This window comes from Vulpes vulpes, chromosome 3, assembly GCF_048418805.1.
Source record: "Vulpes vulpes isolate BD-2025 chromosome 3, VulVul3, whole genome shotgun sequence".
Classification (NCBI taxonomy): domain Eukaryota; kingdom Metazoa; phylum Chordata; class Mammalia; order Carnivora; family Canidae; genus Vulpes; species Vulpes vulpes.
Window position 1 is genome coordinate 45,442,459 of NC_132782.1, and position 27,138 is coordinate 45,469,596.

At 33.3% G+C, this 27,138-nt stretch overlaps 1 pseudogene; it reads right to left on the bottom strand.

The window, feature by feature from the left end:
• Positions 1-3,043: 3,043 nt before the first annotated feature.
• The window catches only part of LOC112933333 (large ribosomal subunit protein uL5-like), a 54,777-nt pseudogene continuing 30,682 nt past the window's right edge, over positions 3,044-27,138 (bottom strand).

Genomic DNA, 27,138 nt, shown 5'->3' on the forward strand with positions numbered 1-27,138 from the left:
AATTGGGTTATTAGTTTATAATTATAATTACTCTTACTATTGAGTTATATGAGTTTTTATATATTTTGGATATTAATCCCTTATCAGGTACTGGTTTGCAATATTTATTTTTCCCATTCTGTAGGTCGCCTTTTCACTTTGTTGATGGTTTCTTTTGCTGTGCAGAAGCCTCATAGTTTGATGTAGTCCCACTTGCTTATTTTGATTTTGTTGCTTGTGCTTTAGGTGTCATATACAAAATGTCGTTACCAAGACCCACATCAAGGAACTTTATTCCCACATTTATTTCTAGGAGTTTTGTGCTTTCAGATCCTATATTTAAGTCTTTAAATCTCAATAAGTTTTGTGAGTGGTGTAATTTATAGGTCTAGTTTTACATGTGAATATTCAATTATCCCAACACCATTTATTAAAGAAACTGTCTTTTCTCCATTGGGTATTCTTGGCTCCCTGGTCAAATATTAATTGACTATATATGTTTGGGTTTATTTCTGGACTCTTGACTCTATTCCACCAGTCTTGAGAAAACAAATAAAGGAAACCTAATTTAAAATGGAGCTGGAAAGCCCTGAAGGAAGAGCTACACTACAACTTGCTATAAAAAGCATATAAAAAGCATATTTTGAATTCCCATACTGGAAGCTTATGTTACATGCCTTAGCAAGAGGAAAGAATTTCTAACCCAGAAGTCATGCATGCATGTATACAGAGATCAAGTTCATGATTTATGAGTGCTGATATTCAAATTTCAGAATGTTCCATATTTTATTTTTCCGTTGCCTTATTAATGGCCATTTAGTTTACTGAAATTTTCAGTATTTGAAAGAACTCCTCACTGATTAATCTTGAATATGTGCCCTTATGCATACACTCAAGAGTGATTTCAGTATATCTACTTGAAAGTAGTGTTTAGTTTTAATATGTTGTGGTCTTATGCTCTCCAAAGTGGTGAGGCTAATTTATAATCCCTCTATTGGTATGAGAGATAATGCTTCCCAATAGTTTTATCAACTGTTTTTTAACACTTTGTGAAAGTTTTATAAAGTTTTAATTTAAGAAAATGTTTTGGTTTTTAAATGTGCTTAATTGTTTTAGTTTGTTTTTCTCAGATTACAAAGAAATTTGAATAAGTTCTGACATTTCAGTAATCAATAAGATTTCTTCTACAAAATATATAGATTTTTATATTCTTTTTGTTGATTTGTAGAAGTTATTTCTTGTATCTGATAGTAATCTGTTGCAAATAACTTTTCATGGCTAGGATTATCTTTCCAATTATTTTGTTTTTTTTTTTCATCTTATAAAAGATAATTTAATGTAAACAAATGTCAATATTTATTTTCATGGATTGTATTTAATGTTAGGGATTAAGATCACTAGCCTCCATACAACTTGAGTATCAGGATTAAAAACCAAGATCATCATCTATGTCAGCATAACTAATTATTTCAGGAAATTCTTGCCCAGAAAGCTAAAGATATAAAGTAATAAATCACTTTATTGTCAGCAAACCAATATGTGTCACTGGACAAACTTTCTCCTATTAGAATAAAAACCTAAGCTAAGCAAAAGACTCACTTGTGAAATAACTTACCTATCAAGATTTGCTTCACTATCCTCAATTCTTAGTGTTCATCAATTTTACAGTATTATATCACTGCCTTGGTTTTATTTCAACCAGTTTCTCACCTTGAAACCTCAAACCACTTGAAAACAAACTCAAGATGTGTTAATATCTTGGAATGTCTGGGTGGCTCAGCAATTGAGCATCTGCCTTTGGCTCAGCTTGTGGTCCCAGGTTCCTGGGATCCAGTCCCACATCAGGTTCCCTACAGGGAGCCTGCTTCTCTTTCTGCCTATGTCTCTACCTTTCTCTCTAGATCTCTCATGAATAAATAAATAAAACCTTTAAAAAAAAAGATGTGTTTATATCTTGCATGACCAACCAATTTCTTCTAAGAATTATTAAGACTGTCAAAATGGCATCCCCTCTTAATAAAATAAATTGAATAAACTTAATTTGCTTAAATAATCAATTATGTTGTGTGATCTTCTGGAGGAACCAAACAGTTTACAATCTTGGAAGCCACACTGAGATCCAATCAAGATACCCTTACTACTATACTTTAAAATCCCCAACTTGGAAGCTGTACTTCTTGGGGAGACCTTTAGTCTCATTTCAGAACTAACCCCAAATAGTTATAGTGGGATAAGATAAGAGAGGTGACATAAGTGCATTGTGTTGGATTACGAATTCCTTTTGTCAGGCTTGCAAATAATTTCCCCAGAATGAGCAGCACTTTTAGGAATCCTTGATTACAGATCAGATATAAAAAAAATTTTGTTGGGATCCCTGGGTGGCGCAGCGGTTTGGCGCCTGCCTTTGGCCCAGGGCGTGATCCTGGAGACCCGGGATCGAATCCCACATCAGGCTCCCGGTGCATGGAGCCTGCTTCTCCCTCTGCCTGTGTCTCTGCGTCTCTCTCTCTCTCTCTCTCTGTGACTATCATAAATAAATAAAAATTTAAAAAAAAATTTAAAAAAAATTTTGTTATGGGCAGAAAACAAACTACTCAGTAATAACATGACTATCTTTTCTTGCCACATTTTGGAATGAGTCATTAGGAAGAATGCCATAGAGAGAAGGATGTATCTAGGACTAATATGATCAACTTTCAAGCTGGATGTAAAAAAATGAATTCAGATTTCAACAGAACATTGTTCTTTACAGACAAATTTTCCCTTCTGAGAAATTCCCCCAGTCTCATTTTGTTTGTCCCTGAGAGTCTGGTCTGGAATTGACCTCCTCTCTAAACACTCCATCTGCCAAGAATTGAAAATTTGTCAGGTCTGCAGCAGAGGAAACCATTGATATTCAGTTAGAGGCCTGATGTTGACATGGCAACATCATAGTCAATGAACAATTTCTAGACCCTCATAGGTTTATCTTCTAAGTTGTATACACTCTATGTCAGATTACTGCTTTAAAAAAAATACATTCCACTGAAAAGTTTTTATTGGTCTTTTGGATAGAAACAGAAATTTATTTTCCAAGAAGCATGATCCCAACATTCTTCTGCAAGAACCAGTGCATGGCCTCCTCCTTGCTGATTCTGTTTGGCCACAGTACCCTGTGTTTCTTATCTATGATGCTGAAACGTAGCCTACCTAGAACCACGTAGAAATCCAGGGTGTGAATATCCATGCTTGGGTCATATTTGATCCCCAGATCGATGTGTTCCTTATCTCCAAACCAAAGATTCCAGTATTGGAGAAGTTGTTTCTGTTAACTCATATAAAAGCCCCTTTAGACTTCCAGGATTTCCTCTCCCTTGACTCCATGGAATGTGTAGTAGACAGCAAACTTTTCATTTCTGTTGATCCTGTATCTGTCTTTGGAGAACACATGGATCTGACCTGGGAGCTGTCCTGAACCTTGGTGGCCAGAGTCAGTATGTCTCCAATTTCTCCCACCCCAAAGATGCTGAGGCAGAGCTTGTGGATGGGAAGCTCCCACGTGGGTTTCTCCTTTTTACCTAATCCTATACCATGATGAACAGGAAGAGCCACATTATTGCTTGTTAAGTATATTCAAACTATAGCTTTAATTCTTGCATTTATCTTTAAAAATGGCATAATATTGCCAAAGATAATTGAGAATAAAATGGCCCCTTGGTAATCTTTCAACATGAACAAAATACTCATTTGAAAACTACTATAAAGAAGGAATAGGGGTATAAAATTCCAAACATCCAATGGTCTGCATTTTAAGTGAAAGCTTTTTTTTTTTTTTTTTCCTAAAGATTCTTATTTATTCAAGGAGAAGCAGAGACACAGGCAGAGGGAGAAGTAGGCTCCCTGCAGGGAGCCCGACGTGGGACTTGATCCCAAGACCTCAGCATCATGCCCCGAGAGGCAGATGCTCAAACACTGAGCCAACCAGGTGCCCCTAATGTGAAAGTTCTTAAATAAATTCAGATTCCAGATTGTTTTGATGAAATATATATTATAAAATTATAAATAAAGTTTTATATCCCCCTACCCTACCCAAATCACAACTTGAACAGGATAGTCTTTATATTAGTGGCTAACATCCCATAATCTTCTTTATAATCCATATTCTTTTCATTTTCTCAGACCAGAAACATCGACGCCTTAATTCTTAAAATTAATCTCTTTTTGAAACAGGCAAGATCCTCATGGTTGATTTTAAGCCCTGGCCCCATTCTCTGCTGAAGCTGTCAGAATTTTTAAAATTTTGAAAATATATAATTCAGCATTTCCAGACCCATAACGTTTGATTCATATCCTAGTAGAAATCTCAGATTTAAGAAAAAAAAGGTGTACAAAGATAGAGTGGGAAGATTCTGAAGGTGATTTATAAGACTACAAATTGCATAGTACACCAGGCCGATTTGAAAAATCTGGATGTTAGACAACATATTTTGAAGGCTTTGCCCAGAGTCACTTTCTATAAAAATAAATTGAACTCTAATTCAATTCTGCAGGAAAGTAAAAATGAATCCACTGGAAGTTTCTAGAATAAGTTAACAACATCACACAGCATTCAGGATTAGATCTTGAAGCAGATGTGACATTGACTTTCTTTTCACTTTTTATGATTAGCCTTAAGCCACAACTGAATGGATTTAATATGCAGGCCAGAAACTAGATGCGTAAATGGCCCAATTGCCAGTCCCTAACTTCTCTCAGAAATTTTAAAAGAGTCTTAGAACAAAAACAAATCCTAGTAATTAAGCAGCTGAGGAGGGGACATTTTGATAAGGACATGTAAGCAACAAGGACATTAGACAAAATAGTTATGTTGTGCTGGCTAGGAATCTTATGGACTAAAATAAGGTTGATGACCAATAAAGCTGCTCCAAGAAGATACCGAGAATTTTATTTCTTATTTTTCTTTATTTTTAGATTTTACTCTGACTTAATGAATTGAATTAATCATTGTTAGGAATATATTTAAATATAATAGTAAAAGTCATATAATAGTGCGTTAAACTAAATAGGACTTTAGTTTTCCCTTATTTTCAAAATTGTGGGAGATAGAGGAGGTAATGTAATCAATATGGGAACATGGATTGTTTCCAACCTCAATCTCCCTCACAAGCAGATCATCTAGCAACTATTCATAGACAAGATGCCATTTTGAAAATCCCAGAACCCAGGGATAAGGCTACAGCATCCTCCTGGACAACAATGACTGAGAAGGACTACCTTAGAAGGTTAAGAGAAGAGCAGCTGTATTTGGACCATATCATTCCTCCCTAGGCTGGCACAGCACTGCACTGAGAGGGCCCCCCTGGGCCTATGATTTCTCCAGTGGGAAAAGAGAGTGTAAGATGGATATCTAGGCTCCTGCATTGTAGGATGCTTCTTGGGAGGCCCACTGGGTCTTGCTTCATGGTGATCATGGGGGAAATCTGGGACTAGCGCACTGGGGATCAGATAGAGATGGAGAAGGTGGTAGGTCTTATAGCAATCAGTGCCCAGATGTTGGAGGACCAAGTTCTTGCTAGTAACTGTGTCCAAGCAGAGATCTTAGCCAGAGGTTCCCAGAAGTAAGATTGCTGGATCACATGATAGTTCTATTTTTAATTTTTTGTACAATCTCCATACCATATTTTATAGCTACTATATTATTTTATATTCCCACCAACAGTTAAACAGGTTCCAATTTATCCACAGCCTTACCTACTCTTATTATCTTAAAAAAATCTTTTTAGGCTCACCATTGAAATTTATTCTCCTTCCCCCTACCCAGACCAGTGTAAGGGAATGCCTATCTTCTATTTTTTTTTTTTTTTCCTGAAGGAAGGAAAACTTCCTACTTAGGGTAAGAGCCAGTTATAATTCCCCTTCCCAGATTTTATATCTGAAGATTTCTTTTTGTAGCAAGCTTAGAAGAAGAAGGCATAGAGCTTTCTGCTCTAACTTTCCCCCATTATCTCAGTGATATAGACTCCTGGGGTTTTCTTAGGGAGTGGAGAGTCAAAAGGAAGGGTGGCTAGGCACCCTCCTTTCTTCTTTTACCTAGTAAACTGCTAACTTGAAACATACACGTGTATGTGAGGAATGGGATATTCAGCCATAAAAAGAGGAAATTCTTCCCTTCATGATAACTTAGGTTGACTTTGAAGCATTATGCTAAGTGAAATAAGTCAGACAGAGAAAGACAAATATAGTATGATTTCACTAACATATGGAATATAAAAAAGCTGAGCTTACAGAAACAGAGAGTAGATTGGTAATCGCCAGGCATACATGGTAAAGTGGGGGGAAATGGGTAAATTTGCTCAAAAGATATAAACAAGTTATAAAATAAATAAGTTCTGAGGTTTTAATGTATGTATGGTCATTATAGTTAACGATCATGTATTGTATATTTAAAATTGCTAAGAGACTAGATCTTAAAAGTTCTTAACATACACACACAAAAAGTAACTATGTCAGCTGATGGATGTATTAACTGAAGTTATAAGGGCAATCATTTCACAATATACACATATATCAAGCCATCACATTGTATACCTTAAACTTACACAATGATATATGTCAGTTATATATATCAACAAAGGTGGAAAAAATAAAATAATTGAGAAAAAAGACTGGAGATGGTCATTTCAAGGCAAGTTTAATCCACAGTACTTGTATTATGCATTAATTCTATTCTACAAATCATCCCATCAGCTAAAATAGATGCTAACACTAGCTATTTCATCAGTTCTATACACAATGGGAAGAAAGGCAACAGAAGAAATTAAAGGTGCTTTCAAGTTTGCACAAAAATTTAAATCTCAATGGTGAGAAAATATAGTCATATGTGTATATCTAGTTATGGCCAACAAATAAAAGTATTAAGTTAGAATATGTAGTCTTTCTGCTGAAGGTCATATATCAAACTAAAATTCCGGAATTGTGTTACCATGGAAGAAGAGGAGAGAAAGAATTGGATGACTCTACATCCTGTGCTAAAAATACTTATCAAATGATTGTCAGCCTTTTTTTTTTTTTTTAGTATAATATCTGCATTTGAAGTTTACATTATAGGCTGAATTGTATTGCCCACCAATATTTATATTTTGGAGTCCTAAGTCCTTGTACCTCAGAATGTAAATGTATTTAGGGATAAGATCTTTAAAGAGGTAATAAAGTTAAAAATCAATTTTTTCAGGGTGGGCCTCTACTCTATCTGACTGATGTCCTTATAAGAAGCAGAGATTAGGACATAGATCTCTATCTCTATCTATCTCTATCATCTCTATTTCTATATCTATATGCCTTCAGGGGAAAGATACAGCAAGAAGGCAACCATCTGCAAGCCAAGGAGAGAGGCCTTACCAAATCTGCCCACACTTTAATTTTTAACACACTTTTAACACACTTTTAACCTCCAGAATGATATTGTTCAAATTCTTTTTCAAAGAAATAAGATATTTAGTGGTATTAAAAATTTATCAATTTTTGTAAAGTTGATTATTCTTTCAAATTATTTTTGAACATGTGATTGAGTTACTTCTAATTCTCTGTATGCTTTATTGTTTTCACATTATAGTCTTTTGTTTCTTTTTAACGATCCCAAATTAGAAAGGCATATTGCAAACTGAAATGGCACAAAATTGATTTTTCTGCTGTAAATTACAGTTGTTTGTAAAGCATTCAGTTGCTTGTGGTGAATAAACCATCACACTCATACTAACTAAAGCATTTGGACAATGCAGCTTCTGTTCTGCAATTGATGTTTTAGTGTTTCAACTTAGAAAGTTATCTGTGATTTCACACATTTCTGCTTCACAATCTTTCAGGAATGACAATTTTTACCAATACAGCTTTTGGAAGAACTCTTTCCTAAGATGTTAAAAATCTAACAAGGGTGACTGGGTGACGGGCACTGAGGGGGGCACTTGACGGGATGACACTGAGTGTCATACTATACAGTGACAAATCGAACTTCAATAAAAAAGAAGCAAAAAAAAAAAAAAAGAAAGCTGCTAAAAAGATTAAATTTTAAAGGACCTCATTACACACACACACACACACACTCACAAATATATTTTCAGTTGAATTTCTGAGAAGAAATCTCTAATATTCTTTAGAAAATGTACAATCAAAATAATATAAGCCTCCTATTTCAAAATATTTCAGGAAAATATTTTAAAAATATGAATATTACTTTGAAACAAATGTTTCTTTTTTTAAAAAGTTATGTATGTATGTATGTATGTATTTATGTATTTATGTATAAAAGACACACAGAGAGAGAGGGAGAGACATAGGCAGAGAAAGAAGCAGGCTCCATGCAGGGAGCCTGATGTGGGACTTTATTTGGGGACTCCAAGATCACACCCAGGGCCGAAGGCAGACGCTCAACCACTGAGCCACCCAGGCATCCCCAAACAAATATGTTTCTACTAAAAAGAAGCTTTAAGTGAATCACTTGGGATAAAAATATTCAAGAGCCACATTAAAATTCCTTCACTTTGATGATAAGGCAAGCTAAGAATACATGAGTTTATGATATAGAAAGCCAACTAATGAACTTGCCTCTAACCATTCAGATAGAGAGGGGGAATCTGTATATAATCTCTGCCAGTCAACCATAATTGAAAGATTTCTTATATTGTTTTTATATGCCATTTACTGTAAAGGTGTGAGGATTCTCTTCTTAAAGATTTATAAGACAACTATATTTAGAATTCAATTTTAAAGCCACTAGCTTAAGGTATTTTTCCCAGAGATAAGAAATTTATTCCTGTATAAAATAAAAAATCCATGAAAATGCATATATACTGCCTATAAGTGATAGCATCACATTTTTTTTTCTCTTCTTTCCTTTAAACTCCTAAAATGCATGGGCAGGGACACCTAGTTGGCTCAATTGGTTAAGCATCTGACTCTTGATTTTGACTCAAGTCTTGATATCGACCCTTGTGTTGGACTCCTCACAGAGCCCGGAGTCAGCTTGAGATTCTCTCTTCCTCTCCTTCTGCCCCTCCCCCCAGCCCCTGCTCACATGCTCTCTAAATAAATAAATAAATACATAAATAAACAAATGAGTATCTTAAAAAAATATACAAAGTTAAAAGAGGTTTTGGTTGTGGTAGATATCTACTATGATCTTTTATGCATCATTTGTAAAGTAGGTATTAGACACAAAATTATCAAAACAAAAGTGATTTTTAGAGTTTCCAAAGACTGAATAGATCATGGAACATGTTTATACTTTTATATTAGCTTCCATTATGGTAATTCTTTAAAGTTGCATACCATAATCATGAAAAATATTTATCCATATTACCATTCAAAAAATATATAATCAGAACCCAGTATACCAGGTATCCTCATGCTAGGGATAAAAAAGGATAAGGTAAATGACCTATACTCAAGAATTTCACAGTCTAGTGGGGAAGCCATTCTAATAAGCAGAATACAGTATTCATGGGCACCTGGGTGGCTTAGTCGGTGGAGTGTCAGACTCCTGATTTTGGCTCAGGTCATGATCTCAGAGTTTTGGGATCAGACTCTGTGTCAGGCTTTGCATTTGGCAGGAAGTCTGCTTGAGATTCTTTCCCTCCCTGTCTTTCCCACCCCTTGTGCTCTCTATCCCTCTAAAATAAATAAATAAATCTTTAAAAAATGCAGCATTCAGTATGAGAGGTGAAATGATCATTATATGTCTACAGCGAAGTTACGTACAGAGAGAAAATGGACAATATGTGTGGGGCAATAAATTAACTCATTAATCATTCAGCAAATATTTCTTAATCTTTTACTATGTGCCATATATTATTTCTATTTTTAAAAAATATCTTATTTTTTGGGATCCCTGGGTGGCGCAGCGGTTTGGCGCCTGCCTTTGGCCCAGGGCGCGATCCTGGAGACCCAGGATCGAATCCCACGTCGGGCTCCCGGTGCATGGAGCCTGCTTCTCCCTCTGCCTGTGTCTCTGCCTCTCTCTGTGTGTGTGTGACTATCATAAATAAATAAAAATTTAAAAAAATTAAAAAATATATCTTATTTTTAATTTTATTTTAGAGAAATAAAGAGAGCACACAAATGGGGGAAGTGCAGAGGGAGAGGACAATCTCAAGAAGACTCTGTGCTGAGCATGGAGATGATGTGGGGCTCAATCTCATAATCCTGAGATCATGACCTAAGCCAAAATTGAATCCAATGCTTAACTGACTGAGCCATCCAGGGCCCCCCCCCAAACATTATTTTTATTGCTGGGGATATGGTGGTGAATGAAAATACCTTTACAAGGTCACTTCATCATGGGAGAAAGATGATAGACATACACAAGTAAGTTGTATGTCAGATTGTGGTAAGTGCTTCATGCTTGAAAGGACTTGAACTTGACAATCATCCAGTTGTAAGGAAGACTTGCTTATGTTAACTTGTCTGGGATCAGAAATCATGTCAGCTTTCATTCTTATTATCACAATGTGGAGAGAACAGAAGATAAAAAGTCAATGAAAATCATTGTTTTAGTATCATTCTTTTTCCAAATTTGTATCCAAGGTATGGAATACATGGTCAAGAATGACCACTAAGCAATTTCATAGTATGTTTGAATAAATTAGTATGTGGGAGGGTAAATGAAGCAAAGATTTGGTTACTGGGTAGTTCAGATAAGTAGAAATAAAATTTGGTATTAAAGGGCGAAATGAAGGGGAAAGATTTTAACCATTTTTAATTCTCTGCTCTCATATTATGTATAGAGAGTGCTATTTTTAACCTGTCATCCAGCTTCGAGATACTATAGGATGAGGTGGAATTAGTGGATATGGAGAAAAACTTTTATATTTCTCTATATGACAATAAGGAAAATTAAGCAGTGTTTTTTTTTTTTTTTTTTTTTTTTTGGTGTGTGTAGTGGGAATGAGAATTATGGAAAGAAATATAGAACAAGAGGCCAGGTAAAGAAAAATAATTAAGGTCTTACTCTGAGATGGGTATTATAACACCAACTCTTATATCCTCATGATACCTAAATAAACATCTGGTTTACTCTGTAAGACTTTTGTTAATGGATCTTTTACTGTACTGAGAAGGCTGAAGCAAAATAATTCCAGAAAATTCAATATGTGAGGTTTGCTATATAGTCAAATTGACCAGTAAATGCATATGAAATATTTCTGGAACAGTTCTGTCCTTGACTTTGGTCAATATGGCAAAGCAGTCAGGATAAGTGTGAAGGCTATGGAGCCAGACAATTTGTGTTCACATTCTTTCTTCAGCACTTACTGTGTGCATGCTAATTGACCTCAGTGTGCCTCAGTTTCTTGGTCTATAAAATGGAGAGTATAAGTGTATCCCATTGTGAGGATTAAACTAATATGTAGTTTATCAGTACAAATTTGTAATAGAGTTTAGCAATTTCAATTGTTAGTTATCACAATAGATAATATTTATAAAATGTTAAATCACTTTTATCTTGCCTCATTTGAAAAATGAAAGCTAAAATAAATTATGTACAGTAACATAATTATTAGAAAATTATCAGAATGTTTAAATTAAAAATTTCAGAATATTGAAATTTAAAAATGTAAGATTAGGTAATTTAAATAATATAACTACATATTTATTTTTGATAGAACAAAAAGGTTATATCTGTCTAAATTGCTAGAAGAAGCCAAGGACAATTGAGTCTATGTTGTGTTTAGAGGATTGAGTATTTGAAATTGTCTGCAGATTTCAAAGGCAGAGGTAACCATTAAAAGTATGCTGTTGCTTTTTAAAACTTTGTAATCACACTAAACCTTTATGATCAAATAATGTTTTTGTGAACCTAATAATTTCTAAAATGTAGTTGTAAGGTCATGTGGAGGTTTGACACCATTATTAGCTCCCATTGTTAAAAGTGAAGCATCTTCATTAGTTAGGGATTGCATTTCTTTACTGCAAGTAAAAGAACACATAACTAAAAAATAGCTTACACAAAGTTTGCATTTTTCTTACATAAAAGAATTCCAGAAGCAAATAGCCCAGGACAAATATAGTAGTTGTTTTTTCCATAAAATGCCCTCACTGTTCCCCATGCCTGGTTATCTGTACCATATGGTTTATAACCTGGTAGCAACAAATGGCATTTCTACATCCAGTATCATGACAATGTTCTAAGAAGGGTAGAAGAAAGAAAGGGAAAAGGACAAACTACATGTTTCAATTTTTAAAGGTGTTTTCTGCAAATCAGTATCAGTAATTCTCACTTATATTTATTGGCCAGAAAAGTAAATACAGTTAATAGGTAAGTTTTCTAAGAGAGAAGGGGAGAACTGATGTTTTCTGCATAGTTAGTAGTGTCTACCGTCTAAATAAAAATACACATCCAGATTCAAAATAATAGCCACTTTTTATTTTATATAATTTTTAAAAATTGATGCTATTTCCATCAATTGCTTATTCTGAAAAATATCCAATAAAATAATTGGGTTTAACAATTTGAATATATGGAATAATTATAATGTAATAATAATAAATGTTTTCTTTAAATTTAACAGACTAAGGAAAAATCATGAACAGTGATCTCAGACATAGATATCATGTGCTGTATATAGTAACTAAAATAAATATCTATTGGGATTACATAGTGTAAATGTTTCAAAACATATTATATGGCTAAATCTTGATAGCCTTTGGGCATAAATAAATTTAAATCCCATATAATTTTTAATCTACCTTTCTGTTTCTAATAAACAAAAGCAGGCAAAATTAGCAAATATTTTAAGATAATCATAAAGGATATGAAACATCATAAACCTGCCTGATGACCTTGAGATATTAGATATTAAATACTTCATGATGAATTAGGAGACACTTAATACATATTAATATATTCATTCGGCACATATATATTTTTGCAAGTAGGTATACCCTATGCACAGTGTAATTGTAGTATTGAGAATCTACGACTCAGTGTTTTCAAATGTTTTCTATAATTAACTAACTGTCTTGTGGTTGATCAAAAGAAAAAGATTTGAAGTTCTTTTTTTGAAAATATTTTTATCTTGTTTTATTAAAAAGCTATCTTTGAACTATCAGCCCTAAGCTTTGTATAATTATCTTGATGATGTGAGGAGGCTCAAGAAGAGTGTAAGTCACAAGAAGTGCTACAGACCTAAAAAGAAGATGAAATCAAGTGAGTGGATAAAATATCCTTTCTTAGGTGGGATCTGAGAAGGGATGTACTTCACAAATATTCCTTTTAGTTTGAGAGCAATTCAAAAAAGGAAAGAGTCAAGAGCACCATTGCTTCAAAAGCTGACCTAAAATAGCTTTTCAATGGCTACAGGAAAGTATTTTCACTGGGAGAAGCAAAGGCTGCAATAATGGCATGATTTTAACCTAGATCTGGTTCATATCACTGCCACCTTCTGAAATGGACAAGCTTCTAGTTCAAATGGTTACATCAGGACAAAATGTAAAGGTTGTACACATCATTCAAAATTCTGTGTTTGAACTTCATTTGGTCGAAATAAATTGTGCTTAATTCTTAATTCTTGTGTCAAGCCAGGATACATGTGTTGATTGATCTATCATCAAGTTACAGATTTTCTGAGCAGTAATTTATTTTCCCCACCTATAAAATGGCTTACAGGAAAAACAAACCAAGGAAAATTCATCTTCTACAAAAGAATGCCATAATTAAGGTTATAAAGTGAAATATTACACTTTTTACATGAGATATAAGAATCCCCAAAAGTTGGGGGGAAAATAATAGGATTTTACTGGACAATTGATTTATTATTTTCTAAGTTATTATTGTTGTTATCAATTCTACAATCATGCCCATGTTCAGTGATTTTTCTCCAGGGATAATTGATCCAATATTATTTATCTGATCAGCTTGTATTGATCTAACAAATGGCATGATTTAAAATATTTTGACCAGTTGGGACACCTGGGTGGCTTAATGGTTAAACGTCTGCCTTTGGCTCAGGGTGTGATCCCAGTGTCCTGGGATCGAGTCTGAAATTGGGTTCCCCCTGTAGGGAGCCTGCCTATGTCCCTGCTTCTGTCTCTCTGTCTCTCATGAATAAATAAATAAAATTTTTAAAAAATAAAGATTTCTTCATCAGCCAGTAGGGGCCTTATTTCATATAAATATACATATAATACATATTAATATATGTACCATATTTATATACAAAATATATTTTATATGTTTTATTAATATATATTTTTATTATATATTTTTTCCTACAAAAAATTTTAACTCTTCAGTTAATGTTAATTTCCACCTTCTATCATCGGGTAAAAAATAGGTATTCCCTAAGAAACATATATTTTTGGTGTTTTTGTGATTAATTGGTTTGGTAAATTTATCAAACCATCATCATTTCAAACATAATCATGTTTTAATTTTGCTTTAGTTGGAAACATGGATTAATGATTAAAGACAATCAGTTTGTAATATCAGATTGATATCAGTGAATTATTCTAATTATTAACATTAAACCTGAAATCACTAATATATGTCAAACACAATATTATGTCATAAATCCACAACAGTATTCCTTTCCATAAAGATAATACTACCAATCACAATTAAAATAAATAAATCAGTCATAGATATTATTTATTACAAAAAGCATTGAATGTACTTAGGTGTTTATTTTTAAATGATTTCTAAAAAATATTTTATTTATTTATTCATGAGAGACAGAGAGAGGCAGAGAGAAAAGCAGGCTCCATGCAGGGAGCCGACGTAGCACTCGATCCCAGGTCTTCAGGATCATGCCCTGGGCTGAAGGTGGCACCATTGAGCCACCCAGGCTGCTCTATTTTTAAATTATTTTTATCACTGTGGAATACACTGTAAGGTCTGCTGTTTTTATATGAGAAAGACCAAGAAATATACATATGGACTATTATTTGCAGCAATATTCAAGTAGCTTCAAGTTGTATACTCCTATTTATACAGATATATTGTAATATTTTGCAATAAAGCAGAGAGAGGAAATAACTAGAAGAAATAAATGATTGATTAATGAAACCACATCAACTACTGACAGAAAAACATAAGTAGGGAAATTAAGGATAGTTTTGGTTGCTTTTTTTGGTTTGCTTTAGTAAGTGATTTGGATCTTTATTTAGTATAATAACAAACCATCTTTATATAAAATAGGATGCAAAATTTGTATAAAACTTTAAAGTGTGAGATTTTAGGGAAATTCCTTATTTAAAAAGATATTATTGGTTATAATTCACTAGATTCTTGAGGGACATGTTTATTTCAAACTGTTAGTTTTGAGAGGGAGAAAGAATCAAGTGAAAAATACAAGTTATCTTAATATGCAGTATAACTGATGTGAAAATGTAACATACTGGTAGGAGTACTAAAGGTATATATTTCATAGGTTTGAGGAAGGAATGAGGAGATGACTGTGAATGGAGAATGCTTAAAATTTATAAAGAAAACAGACATATGCTTTGGTGTTTTATAGCCATAGCTGGTAAATGCGCTCACACTCACCAAAAGCTTGCCATCTGCCATTCTGGATGCATAGTTTTGTGAATTCAATTAAAAGACAAGAACTGAGATAGTTATATTATCTTTACTTTTTAAAAACTCTTAGAGAAAACATAAAATCTACATGATCTGGATGACAGGATGCTGTGAGAATAGCAGTGTAAGACATTAGTCTTTGAGTTCCATTAATGTATGAATAGAAGTAGAGGAAAATATGGCGCAAATTCCAGGTGAAGTAAAAGTCTTAGAGACATGAAGGAGAAAGGAACTATACATACGAGAAAGGTATGAACAGACCTGTAGAACTAAGACAAAAGATCATTTATTACGTGGTAGCAGGAGAAAAGGATGGATTAATAAAATTAACAGGGTGTTGAAGGTTTGAAAGCCAAGATCATGAACTTTAATGCTGGCAATCTAATATAACTCGATGAAATAAGGTTTTATTAGGATTTTTCTGGCAAATGACAGATTGCTTCATAGAGAAATGGACACCATTTAAAGAAATTTCAATATTATGAAAGTGGTAAATAAAAAAATACAAATAATAAAAAAATATAATGAAAGTGGGGCAATATGGAGTATATAAGGGGTATCTTGGTTATGCAAAAGTATTGGATTTTATCTAGAAAGAAGTGAAGTATAATTTGCATTTTAGAAACTTCACTTTGCAGTGTGGATAATACATGGAAAGAACACATGGTTAGAGGTAGCAGATAAATTGGGAGAATTCTGCTTAATTTGAAGAAGAAATAATCATGTTGGAGAGAAAACAATAGATTCAATAAACATTTCAGAGTTTGAATTGTCAGTATTTAATGATGAATTGAAAATGAGACTGTTGATGGAGAAGATGGAGATAAAGGAGAATCATTGCTTTCTGGAGTAAGCAAATGGAAACAGAGTGCAATTCTGAAATGTACCAAATAATTGGCTAGAGAAGTGAGAGGTTTTATGGTAGTAAGGGGTGGCAATGAGTGACAGGTTCAGTTTAGAACAAATTCATTCTGTTATTTATGACCATCTAGATGGAGGATTGATGGCTGTCTATGATATTGGAGATTTGTGGTCTGAGGTTGAGGAAATATTTAATATTTTCAGGGTTTGGGAGGATAATGTTAAAGAGAGTGAGGATTTGAAGGCTGAGAGAAAGGACTAAAACAAGGAAACTGTAGTATAAAAGGAAGAAAGAAAGAAAGAAAGAAAGAAAGAAAGAAAGAAAGAAAGAAAGAAAGAAAGAAGAAAGAAAGAAAGAAGAAAGAAAGAAAGAAAACAGAGAACTTACCAAATTTAAAACCGAAAAACAAATTATCCAATTAAAAATGGGCAGAAGATATGACTAGACATTTAAAAAAAATACAAATGGCCAGCAGTCACGTGAAAAGATGCTCAACATCACTCATCATCAGGGAAATACAAATCAAAACTACAGTGAGATATTACCTTCCTCCTGTCAGAATAGCTAAAATCAGCAGCACAAGAAAACATGTGTTGGTGAGGTTGTAGAGGGGAACCCTCTAACACTGTTGGTGGGAATATAAACTGATGTAGCGGCTGTGGAAAACACTCATAGGTGGAATTTAAGAAACAAAACAGAAGATCACAGGGGAAGAGAGGAAAAAAATAAAATAAGATGAAATCAGAGAGGAGACAAACCAAAGGAGACTCTTAATCATAGGAAAAAAAACTGAGTTGCTGGAGGGGAAGTGGGTTGGGGGATGGGGTAACTAGGTGATGGGCGTTAAGGAGGATGTATGATGTAAAGAGCACTAATACTATCTAAGACTGGTGAATCACTGACCTCTAACTCTGAAACCAATAATATATGTTAATTAATTGAATAACAAAAGTATGGAAGTATATATATATTATATAATAATATATAATATATATATAATTATATATATATATATATAATATTACTCAGCCATAAAAAGAGTGAAATCTTGCCATTTGCAACAATATGGATGAAGCTAGAGAGCACTAGGCTAAGTGAAGTAAGTCAGTCAGGGAAAGACAAACACCATATGACTTCACTTACGTGGAATTTAAGAAACAAAACAAATGCATGTAGGGGAAAAAAAAACAAAGAGGAAACCCAAGAAACAGACTCTTAACTCTAGAGAAAAAACTGCCAGTTAACAGAGGGGAGGGGAAATGGGTAAATAGGTGATGCTTATTAAGGAAGGCACTTGCTGTGATGAGCACTAGGTATTGTATGTAAGTGTTGAATCACTAAATTCTACATCAGAAACTAATACTATGTTGCATGTTAACAAACTGAAATTTAAATAAAAACTTGTGGGAAAAAAGCAAAATGAAAAGACTAGCTCCAGATTGGGAGAAAATATTTGCAAAAGATATATATCTCATACAGGACTATGATCCAAAAATACATAGAGAACTTTTAAAACTCAATGAATCAACAACAACAACAGAAGTATTTAATAATTGCCCAAATTCTGAACAGATACCTTCTCAAAGAAGATACACAGATAGCAAGAAAGCACATGAAAAGATGCTCCACATTTGTCATAAGGAAGTGCAAATTCAAACAATAATGAGAAACCACTGCACAACTATTAGAATGGCTAAATATGACAACACCAAACAATGAGGATGTGGAGTACAGGAATTCTCATTCACTGTTGGTGAGAAAGCCCAATGGTACAGCCACTTTGGACGATGGTTTGGTGTTTTCTTACAAAACTAAACATACTCTTACTATACGAACCAGCAATCAAGCTCTTTGGAATTTACTCAAAAGAGATTTATGGTCTATGTTATCATGCCCACAGATATTTATAGTAGTTTTATTCGTAATTACTAATACATGGAAGCAACTAAGATGTCCTTGTGGATGTGAATGGATAAAAAAACAATGGTATATACAGACAAGTGAATATTTTTAGCTGAAAATACATGAAAGAAACTTACATACATATTATTAATTGAAAGAAGTCAATTTAAAAAAGCTACATGCTGGGTGGTTTAGTGCCGCCTTTAGCCCAGGGAGCGATCCTGGAGACCTGGGATTGAGTCCCATGTCAGGCTCCCTGCATGGAGCCTGCTTCTCCCTCTGCCTGTGTCTCTGCCTCTCTCTCTCTCTCTGCCTCTCATGAAGAAATAAATAAAATCTTTAAAAAAAGCTACATGCTATATGACTCCAATTATATGACATTCTAGAAAAGGCAAAACTATGGAGGCAATAAAAAGTCCAATGATTACTAGGAGTTAGAGAGGGAAAAGAGGAACAAGTAGAGCACAGAATATTTTGTGGCAGTGAAATTATTCTGTATAATAGTACCATGGTGGGTATATGTCATTATACATTTGTCAAAACCCATAGAATGTACAACACCAGAGTGAATTCCAATGTAAACTGTAGGCTTTGAGTGATGATGTGTTAATGTAGGATCATTGAATATGACACATATACCACTCTCATGCTAAATGTCAATAGTAGGGGAAGTTGTATGTGGTGAGTGGGGAGTTCAGGAAGCATATGCAGACCCTCTATACTTTATGTTCAATTTTGTTGTGAACCTAAATACTGCCTTATGAAATTAAGTTCATTAATTTAAACTCACACACATACCTCATGTGATACTGGTAAGTTTTATATTCCTTATGTATTTGCTTGTTTATGACAACATTGTTCCAAAAAGAAAGAATGTTCAGTGACTTCTAAGGATTTGTGAATCTATACCTATACTTACATCACATAAGATAAGGGGAAAAAAACCCAGAAAAACTAGGGTAAGGACAGAGATTAGTCAATAATGAATTGAAGATATCCATGACATTTCCCTTCATACTTCAATGGACCATGAATTCGGATTCAAGTTTGCTAGAAACTCCTGTAAAAAAAAATGTATTCTGATCATTTACACATTTGACAGTGATCATAAGTTTAAATATTCTCTTGGGGGAAGAACAGTTATTTTTTTTTCAGAACAGTTTATTATCATTTAAAAAGTCCTGGCTGGCATCGTTTTGGCACAGCTGTAAGGGGGCTTGGCTTCCTGGGCCAATCTTTTAGGATTTTTTCCTATACAGACTGATAAGGAATTTCACAGAAGTAATTCTGCAGAAGTGGTGGGGTGGAGAGAGCAAATTCAATCCAGTTACTCTTTGCTGATTTTATTTAACTCAGTGGCGGAACATAATGTATCCTATATTAAGGACTCCATATACAGATCTGACAATGAAACAAATATGTACTCAACCAATGTTTCCAGTGTAATTCTCTGTTGAACACAAAATAACTCTGCATATAGTCATCTAGGCATTCAGAGAAGATGAATGACTTTAGCTTGTCTTAAGCTTCTACACCCTAGGTTGCATATGCATGCTGTCCATCAGGGAGGAATTCACACAGTGAGACATGGAAAGAGGAGAGGAGACTAGGGCACAAGAGATCAGCATGCTCCAAGCTGAAATGTTTTTAGAATTCCTTGAATTTTTTTGTGACCTTGTATGCCTTTTGTGTGTATAACAAATTTAAAAAGTACTTGAAATTATAAAACACGCAATTTTACATGCAAAAATTCACATCAGAAATAGATTTAAGTCCATATTGCCAATTCACTTACTTTGAATATACGTATATAAACGGTGGCAAGCAAATAAGATATGCCATAATGCATATATAAGTATTCTGTGAAGAAATATTTAAATGCTTCATTGTAACCTCCCATTTCATTTAATACAAGGAAACATAATTTGTCTTTGATGTATATTTTCAATTCATTTTCTCAACTTTATTATCTTTCTGGGTAGCTTGAACACAAATAAGGATAAATAAATCACTTCTGCCTTGAGAAACACACACAATTATAGTATTTTAAGAATTGGAAATATTAGAACATCATAAACTTGATAATGCCCAGTCTTGTTAATGGCATACCACTACTGCGCGATATTATTCAGTGAGTACAGATTTTAAGCTCAAATGCCAACAAGGTTCAAGAAGATAGCCTAACTGGCAAATTTGGACAGCTGAGACCTGTGGTGAAAAATTAAAAAATGCCATCAATCATTGGTGTCCTGCAAAAAACCATGAATCTGAGTTATGCATATCTCCTGATTTCTGGAGAAATGCTAACTGATTCCATTTATGTTCTGAAATCTATGTATACACAAGAAGTTTTACAAATTTCAGAAGTAAATTATTCTTTGCATTTCCATCAACAGCGCACAAGGTTCCTTTTCCTCAAAGTCTTTAATAGGTACTGGATAAAAATAGAATATTATTCAATCATAAAAAGGATGACATCTTGCTATTTGCAACAACATAGGTGGATCTCAACAATATAATGCTAAGGAAAACAAGTCAGATAGAGAAAGACACCACATGATGTCACTCATTTGTGGAACTTAAAAATTAAATAAGTGAACAAGGAAAAAAATGAGACAAACCAAAAACCAGACTGTTAACTATAAAGAGCAAACAGATGGTTACCAGAGGGGAGGTGAGTAAGGCATGAGTGAAATAGGTGAAGGGAATTAAGAGTACACTTATCTTGTTGTGCACTAATATGTGGAACTGTGGGATCACTATATTTGTACACTTGAAACTAAGATATTATATGTTAATTACAATGGAATTAAAGTTTTAAACAAGGTAAATTATTTTTATAAGCAAGTAAAGTTTTAGTGTTGGCATAATTATAAGTTGAAAAACATACTGAAAATGTAGATTACATGTCAATAACTAAATAATTTTTCTTTCTCTTTCAATAATATTTACATATTTAATTTTTATATGATATCTCATTGTTGAAAATACTGACAAACAGATCTGTAGATTAAAAAATGCAGGAACGCCTGAATGGTTCGGCAGTTGAGCATCTGTCTTCTGCTCAGGGCATGATCCTAGACACCCGGGATCAAGTCCCACATCAGGCTCCCTGCATGGAGTCTGCTTCTCCCTCTGCCTGTGTCTCTGCCTCTCTCTCTCTGTGTCTCTTATGAATAAATAAAATCTTTAAAAAAAATGGAGATCCATCAAAAAGATAAATGTTAAAATTTTGGTGAATTCTCTTCATGATATTTTATTTGAATACATGCAAGTAATAAAAAATTAGGGTAGCATTGCATTAATAGTCCTATGATCTGTCTTATATTATAATGTCACAATTTTTATACCATTGAAGTCTTTGAATATTTAATTTTAAATAGCAATATGATATGCATCATATAATTACATCATAGTTAATGAAGCAAAATTACAGGCAAGAGGTATGTGAAATGCTCTTAATTTTTTTATTATTATGAGAAATGTAATCTAACTAAAAAATCCAAATACATTTACTACCAGAAAATATTCCACCGTTCTACAAAAGTTTCTATCTTTGCACAGACCTAGCAAATGTAAGTATTAGTAGTAAAAAAAAAATTGTCAATGCGATCAATGAAAATCACATGAAATCTCTATTCTTTATTGTTTCTTATTGAGCAAAGCGTATTTTACTGTTTGTTGACAATTTGTATTCTCCTATCAATAATTTTTAAATTATTTTTTGTTTATTTATATAATAGGAAGAAAGTGATTGTTATAAAATTTCAAAGACTCATACATTAAGAATAATAATCCTTCTCCAGCATACTTGTTGCAATTATTTTCCAATTTTTTCTCTCTTTAATACTATTTATTAAAGGAATATATGGAAAACTATAAATGTCCAATATTCATATATCTATGCAATTTTGCAAACTATGGTAATATTGGAAACAAGACAAAGCTTAAACACCTATTTGCATATGCCTTAGATATATAATTATCTTCCTACATAGTCTCACTTTATATGAAATTCTATTTCTTGTGTCAACCTGAGAACAGAAAGTCTTTAAATTCTTCTCTCTAGGTAAAGTAGATAAAATGATTGGCTTAATAAAAATGCAGCAAACTAAGGAAAGTTAGGCAAAATAACATGTTTCAGATTTGACTATATAATGAAACTGCCAAATAAAAATATGACATAAAGATTTCTCTAAAAAATCATTCTGGGGATCCCTGGGTGGCGCAGCGGTTTGGCGCCTGCCTTTGGCCCAGGGCGCGATCCCGGAGACCCCGGATCGAATCCCACGTCGGGCTCCCGGTGCATGGAGCCTGCTTCTCCCTCTGCCTGTGTCTCTGCCTCTCTCTCTCTCTCTCTGTGACTATAATAAATAATAAATAAAAAAAATTTAAAAAATAAAAATAAAAATAAAAAATAAAAAATCATTCTGTCACTCCCCTAAAGATTATTAAATGTGTGCTGTTGTATTCTGTAAATGCTTTGTATCAAGAATATATCTTAATTCTAGTCCTAATTGATATACTTGTATAATTGAATATTAAATTGGATGATAATAAAAGTAGCTCCATTAGTGTTTGGAAAGAAGAATTTTAAATGATCTTTACTTCCAAGAAGGAGAGAAGAAAATGACTTTAGGACTAAAGACCACCTTTAGCTGGTCCCAGAGGAATGAGCATATATCAGTGTTTATGGAATAATACAATTATGTGGCAAGAATGTATTCTTGTTATTGTGGATTTGCAGTTGAGAACTGGATAGTTAGATGATTAATTTAAACAGTGTAATGTTAGGTATGACCATAATATAAATCAGAGTTTTATTTATTTCTTTTTAAATCAGAGTTTTAAATGGGCACGTCTTGTTTATTTTATTAAAATATGTGCATCAAAATCATCCAAAATATAAGAATGCTTCACTGAGATGGATTTTTAAAAATACTCTATGAGACATTTCCATGGTATCCAACTTAAGCTTAAATCACATTAAAAAGCTTAACCTTGCCTCTTATGGATTGTGTTTTTGATAATGAGCAAGAGTGGCTAAATAAGCAATTAAGATGGTGTATACTATACAGGAACATGGAATTCCTGGGAAGAGAAAGATTAAGTGATTAGTTATTGTCATCCCACTTCCATCCATATAAAAAAGTGTACTGTTGTTTAATTAACTAGTCCAAATTATTTTGTAATAATCTGAGCCGTAATGTTTGCTTACTCTCATTTTTTGAAAAGATTTTATTTATTTATTCATGAGAGACACACAGAGAGAGGCAGAGACATAGGCAGAAGGAGAAACAGGCTCCATGCAGGGAGCCCAATGAAGGACTCAATTCTAGGACCCCGGGATCATGACCTGAGCCAAAGGCAGATGCTCAACCACTGAGCCCTCCGGGCATCCCTGCTTAATTGCATTTTGAGATTCAAAATACTTGATAAATGTTAACACCTTATTTAACTTTGAATCATATTAGTTTCAATGTAATCAATAGGTCTTATTTAAAACATAAAATTCTTCAGGAAAAAAAATAATAAATATTGAAACAAATTGAGGAGATCCCTGACCTTTTTATATCTTATATATCTAACCATAGAATATTAGTGAATAAATTGTCATTAAAGAAAGCAAGAATGGATCACTGATACATCACTTAAATGAAAACATTTTATGGGTGATTAATTATTAATGATTAAAACCAACATGATCATATAAATGATATCCCAATGGGATGATTTAATTTAACATTGAGTGATAATGAAATAGAATAAGGTAAATTAGAATCAAGTAGACATAAATTAGGATCTAAAAATTAAAGGTCAAAGATATTTAAAAAATTGTCAACCTTATTTACATGAAACATTCCTGGAACTATCTCATTCAAACTAGCTAAAGGAAGAAATAAACATGTAGTTGCAGAATTGATCATAATTGGTAGGAGTTAAAATCAGAGAAATGTTTCGTAGGGAAGAATGAGAGCAATACATGGCACCTGACACATTACAGGAGTTTAATAAATGGTAAGTAAAGTTTAAGACTAAAATTTGAGGTGGATAAATGCAGATCAAAACTTCATCTGCTTCTGATAGATGTTTATTGAATGTCAGATTTAAAATAGCTACTCAAAAAATAAGATATTTTAATCAATTAATCGACACCTAATTTGATATTTATATCTTGCTAAGTACAAATTAAGCACCTGTATATGTTCCTGAAGGTTAATACATTCATATGAATGCAGTTACAATTTTAGTATTTATAAAGTTCTAAGTTAATTAAATGGTACAAAGAATAATTTCTTGCATACATTTAAATGTATCTTTCTGTATATTGTTATGAGTCTTTTTTATTTACCCATTATTTTTTTAAAAGCCATTTCCTCTAGGTATATTTGCATAATAAATATATAATACAATCACATTTAATGTAAAAATCATAAAACCTAAATTAGAAGTTGCTCTACATTCAGTGTAAAAACAAGAAAAATGGACTGAAAAAATTCTCATTTAAATAGTGAGAAAATTAAAATTTGAAATGGAGTATTGTACTTCATTTAAAACATCCATACTAAAGGATAATGAGTCCAAATGTGCATAAATACACAATTTTATTTATCCATGACTCTCAAATATACTATTATCAATATTTTAGAATTACCAGAAGCCATATAACTTTGCTTTGAGTAGCAGTCTTATGGATAAAAAGTGTGATTAAAGTCATGAAATCGCAGAGTAGCAAAGCTAAATGACCTGAATAAATTTTAAATGAGATACAGAGTAAATTACAGAAACAATCCAAGTGCCCATTGACTTATGAATGGATAAAGAAATGGTGTATAGATATATACAATGGGATATTACTCATCCATAAAAAAGAATGAAATCTTGTCATTTGCAATGACATGAATGGAACTAGAGAGTATTAAGCTAAGTGAAATAAATCAGTGAAAGACAAATACCATATGATTTCCCTCATATGTGGAATTTAAGAAACAAAACAAATGAGGAAAGGGACAAGAAAGAAAAAAAGAGAGACAGAGGGAGTCAAACCAAGAAATAGAATCTTAATAATAGAGAACAAGCTGCCAGAGGGGAGGTGGGTGGAACAATGAGTGAAATAGGTGATGGGGATCAAGGAGTACACTTATTGTGATGAGCAGCAGGTATATGAAAGGGTTGAATCAATATTGTAAACTTGATACTAATATTACACTGTATGTGAACTAACTGGAATTTAAACAAAAGCTTTTTTAAAAAGATGATAAATATTTATTTCTGGAACTATATTCCAGAAAATGTGTTATGTGTTTTCAGATTGTTTAATTTTCTAAAATATCCTAGTAGGTGTTTTAATCCTCATTTGTTCAGTAAATGAACACCTGTTTGATGAGTTAAAGGAATGGATTGTGATTCTCGCTTTTATAGTGAGGAAACTGAAATTTAGAATGATTAACATAATTATAAGATTATGCAGCTAGAAAGTGATAAAAAGCATTCAATCATAATCAGGAAACATATTTTTACCATCAAATCATACTAAATTTTAGTATAATAGAAGTCAAATTTTCCCTGAATTGAAATGTTGATCATTATTCCTATTAGTTTGGAAAGAGATCTCTGATAATGACAAACATATGATCCATGAACAAGCCAGAGAAGCCCTAACTGGTCTAATAACTTAGTAACCAAAGTAAGCACCAGATATAGACTCCCAAGAGGGAGTAAGTAGCTCTCTAGTCATGTACAAATAAGCATGAATCAACTGACTTGCCTGACTAGCCCATTGGTCCATTGTGTCTCTGTGCTTTATTTCTCAAGGTCTTTTAGGCCTTGAACACAACAAATGATTGAACCACCTTCTAGTTTGATGCTCAACCAATTTTTACTGCACAGCTATGAGTACTGATTTATTCAAACTTACTTAACTTACAGAGGTTTTGTATTACTAATTATATCTACCAACAAACAAATTAAAACTGCTCATAGTTCACTTACCACTGGGGATTCTGAGATATCATTATTGACATACTCTATCAAGTTCTTGTCTGTTTTAGGACAAATAAAAAAATATTTACAAACTACAACATTTTCATTCCAATGGACCTAAATCTAAGCAACCCTATAAGTTAGATTAGGGATGTCTTATAAATTCAAAAGTTAGCAATACATTAAAACAAATTTCCAGAGAATGTCCACAGTCTTCATGTTACGAATATTTCTTTCTTCCATAGCATTTTATTCTTTTTGGTTTAATGGAAACTAAAATAATCAGATATAAAATAATCAGAGATAAGTTTAAGAAGATTATTTTGGAATGAAAAAGAAAGAAAATTGAGAGGATTTAAGCCTAAGATATTTATTAAACATTGTCAAATTGATATCTCTAAGAGTTGGGCCAGAATAGATCATTCTTCATTAGAGAATTTCAATTTAAATGTGAGATAACACCAATACCTATTACAATGGCTAAAATCCAAAAACTTCAACGGTATCACTTGCTGGAGAGAAACGTGGTACAACAGAAACATTCTTTGGTTGAGGGTATGCACAAGAGTAGAGCAAATTTGGAAGATAGTTTGGAAGTTTCTTATAGCGATAAATTGAGTCTTACCATAGGACTTGGCTATTGCACTCCTCTTTTTTTTTGTTTTGTTTTGTTTTTTTGTTTTTTAAATTTTTATTTATTTATGATAGTCACACACAGAGAGAGAGAGAGAGAGAGAGAGAGAATGGCAGAGACACAGGCAGAGGGAGAAGCAGGCTCCATGCACTGGGAGCCCGATGTGGGATTTGATCCCAGGACTCCAGGATCGCGCCCTGGGCCAAAGGCAGGCGCCAAACCGCTGCGCCA